Below are 4411 nucleotides of genomic sequence, written 5' to 3'. Positions count from 1 at the left end.
TATCTGAACAACACAACTCTACCTCTCCCTACTGAACAAACACAACTCTAACCCTCTCCCCTCCCTACAACACAAACTCTACCCTCTCCCCTCTCTGCAACAACACAACTTACCCTCTCCTACTGAACAACACAACTCTACCGTCTCTCCTACTGAACAACACAACTCTACCCTCTCCCTAATGAACAAAACAAACCTCCTCAACCCTCTACCTCTCCCCTGAACAACACAACTCTACCCTCTCCCTACTGAACAACACAACTCTACCCCTCCCTACCCTACTGAACAACAAACTCTACCCTCTCCCTACTGAACAACACAACTCTACCCTCTCCCTACTGAACAACACAACTCTACCCTCTCCCTCCCTACAACACAACTCTCCCTCTCCCTCCCTACAACATAACTCTACTCTCTCCCTCCCTAAAACACAAACTCTACCCTCCCTACTGAACAACACAACTCTACCCTCTCCCTACTGAACAACACAACTCTACCCTCTCTCTACTGAACAACACAACTCTCCCTCCCTACTGAACAACACAGCTCTACCCTCTCCCTGCTGAACAACAACAACTCTACCCTCTCCCTACTGAACAACACAACTCTACCCTCTCCCTGCTGAAACAACACAACTCTACCCTCTCCCTACTGAACAACACAACACTCTACCCTCTCCCTACTGAACAACACAACTCTACCCCCTCCCTGCTGAACAACACAACTCTACCTCTCCCTACTGAACAAACACAACTCTACCCCCTCCCTAACTGAACAACACAACTCTACCCCCTCCCACTGAACAACACAACTCTACCCTCTCCCTACTGAACAACACAAACTCTACCCTCTCCCTACTGAACAACACAACTCTACCCTCTCCCTACCACAAACACAACTCTACCCTCCCTACTGAACAACACAACTCTACCCTCTCCCTCCCTAAAAACACAACTCTACCCTCTCCCTACTGAACAACACAACTCTACCCTCTCCCTACTGAACAACACAGCTCTACAACTCTACCTACTGAACAACACAAACTCTACCCTCTCCCTACTGACAACACAACTCTACCTCTCCCTTACTGAACAACACAACTCTACCGTCTCCCTACTGAACAACACAACTCTACCCTCTCCCTCCTGAACAACACAACTCTACCCTCTCCCTACTGAACAACACAACTCTACCCTCTCCCTCCCTACAACACAACTCTACCCTCTCCCTCCCTAAAACACAACTCTACTCTCTCCCTCCCTACAACACAACTCTACCCTCTCCCTACTGAACAACACAACTCTACCGTCTCCCTACTGAACAACACAACTCTACCCTCTCCCTCCCTACAACACAACTCTACCGTCTCCCTCCCTACCACACAACTCTACCCTCTCCCTACTGAACAACACAACTCTACCCTCTCCCTACTGAACAACACAACTCTACCCTCTCCCTCCCTAAACACAACTCTACCCTCTCCCACTGAACAACACAACTCTACCCTCTCCCTACTGAACAAACACAACTCTACCGTCTTCCTACTGAACAACACAACTCTTACCCTCTCCTTAATGAACAACACAACTCTACCCTCTCCCTCCTGAACAACACAACTCTACCCTCTCCCTACTGAACAACACAACTCTACCCTCCCTACTGAACAACACAACTCTACCCTCTCCCTACTGAACAACACAACTCTACCCTCTCCCTCCCTACAACACAAACTCTACCCTCTCCCTCCCTACAACATAACTCTACTCTCTCCCTCCCTAAAACACAACTCTACCCTCCCTACTGAACAACACAACTCTACCCTCTCCCTACTGAACAACACAACTCTACCCTCTCTCTACTGAACAACACAACTCTACCCTCCCTACTGAACAACACAGCTCTACCCTCTCCCTGCTGAACAACACAACTCTACCCTCTCCCTACTGAACAACACAAACTCTACCCTCTCCCTGCTGAACAACACAACTCTACCCTCTCCCTACTGAACAACACAACTCTACACCTCTCCCTACTGAACAACACAACTCTACCCCCTCCCTGCTGAACAACACAACTCTACCCTCTCCCTACTGAACAACACAACTCTACCCCCTCCTACTGAACAACACAACTCTACCCCCTCCCTACTGAACAACAACAACTCTAGCCCCTCCCTACTGAACAACACAACTCTACCCTCTCCCTACTGAACAACACAACTCTACCCTCTCCCTACTGAACAACACAACTCTACCCCTCCCTACTGAACAACACAACTCTACCCTCTCCCTACTGAACAACACAGCTCTACCCTCTCCCTACTGAACAACACAACTCTACCCTCTCCCTACTGAACAACACAACTCTACCCTCTCTCTACTGAACAGCACAACCTTACCCTCTCCCTACTGAACAACACAACTCTATCCTCTCCCTCCATACAACACACTCTACCCTCTCCCTACTGAACAACACACCTCTACCCTCTCCCTACTGACAACACAAACTTTACCCTCTCCCTACTGAACAACACAACTCTACCCTCTCCCTACTGAACAACACAGCTCTACCCTCTCCCTACTGAACAACACAACTCTACCCTCTCCCTACCCACAACACAACTCTACCGTCTCCCTACTGAACAACACAAGCTCTACCCTCTCCCTCCCTACCACACAACTCTACCTTCTCCCTACTGAACAACACAACTCTACCCTCTCCCTACTGAACAACACAACTCTACCCTCTCCCTACTGAACAACACAGCTCTACCCTCTCCCTCCCTACCCACACAACTCTACCCCTCCCTACTGAACAACACAACTCTACCCTCTCCCTGACTGAACAACACAACCTACCCTCTCCTACTGATAACACAACTCTACCCTCTCCCTACTGAATAACACAACTCTACCCTCTCCCTACTGAATAACACAACTCTACCATTTCACCCCCGAGCTCATAACTCCACCCTCATTTCTCCACAGTTCGGGTTGTAAATCTACTGGTAATTTACCAAAGTTTAAAAAATCTTCAATCATTTTGGTAATTAACAGGTTATCTATGGTAACTTTGGTCATTTATACTTGAATAACTTTTAAAAAATGCATACGTTTCTTTTTATATCTGTGTCCATATTGTCATTGAGTTTTTAGTGGATAGACCATATGGTTCAACAGCATTTAGCCTAATTAATGAGAAAAGCATCTTATCAACAGTATTTTTAACAACTGTAACTCAACCAACTACTGACTTTTTTCCCAACTGCCACCAGTTTGGTGCAAAAATATTTTTTACAAAGACATATTAACATAGCAAAWWTTTTTTTTKTGTGCATATTTTATGCTGAAACCCTCATATTAAACACAAATGGTATCCACTATGGTTTATATTTTCGAAAATGTTTTACAGCTTTGTCATATTTCTTTGTTGGTATCATCTGAATTGATTATTTTACATGTGATAAGGCCACACAGAGGGTCAGAGATAATTACAGGCACCTGTGATAATCTGAAGTACCCCAAAAGGCCACTAGGTGTCATCTTATAAAATAAAAAACTTAAAAGCTACCAAACTTCTGGTAGTTTACTGGTAAACGTTTCCAGTAATATACCATCCATTTCCAACCATATACACAGTCCTCAGCACAAGCCTTTCCCTCGATAGCTAATCCGCCTCAAAATAGGGCCACTATCTCAGCGGAGTCAACTGAAACCCTGACCTGGCATAGCTCTGACCACGTATATGGCTCTGGCTGGTGTTAGGCAGGACATAGAGGTGTGTGAAGAGGGTTGATCTGAAAGGAGAGCTAAAATACAGTCGTGGCCAAAAGTTTTGAGAATGACACAAATATTAATTTCCACAAAGTTTGCTGCTTCAGTGTCTTTAGATATTTTAGTCAGATGTTACTATGGAATACTGAAGTATAATTACAAGCATTTCATAAGTGTCAAAGGCTTTTAATGACAATTTAATGAAGTTGATGCAAAGGGTCAATATTTGCAGTGTTGACCCTTCTTTTTCAAGACCTCTGTAATCCACCCTGGCATGCTGTCCTGTCTATTAACTTCTGCCATCACATCCTGACTGATGGCAGCCCATTCTTGCATAATCAATGCTTGGAGTTTGTCAGAATTTGTGGGGTTTTGTTTGTCCACCCGCCTCTTGAGGATTGACCACAAGTTCTCAATGGGATTAAGGTCTGCGGGAGTTTCCTGGTCATGGACCCAAAATATCGATGTTTTGTTCCCGAGCCACTTATCACTTTTTGCCTTATGGCAAGTGCTCCATCATGCTGGAAAAGGCAATTGTTCGTCACCAAACTGTTCCTGGATGGTTGGGAGAAGTTGCTCTCGAGGAGGTGTTTGGTACCATTCTTATTCATGGCTGTGTTCTTAGGGCAAAATTGTGA

Source organism: Salvelinus sp. IW2-2015, unplaced genomic scaffold (genome assembly GCF_002910315.2).
Source record: "Salvelinus sp. IW2-2015 unplaced genomic scaffold, ASM291031v2 Un_scaffold6546, whole genome shotgun sequence".
NCBI lineage: Eukaryota > Metazoa > Chordata > Actinopteri > Salmoniformes > Salmonidae > Salvelinus > Salvelinus sp. IW2-2015.
Note: the sequence above shows the minus strand (reverse complement) of the source record.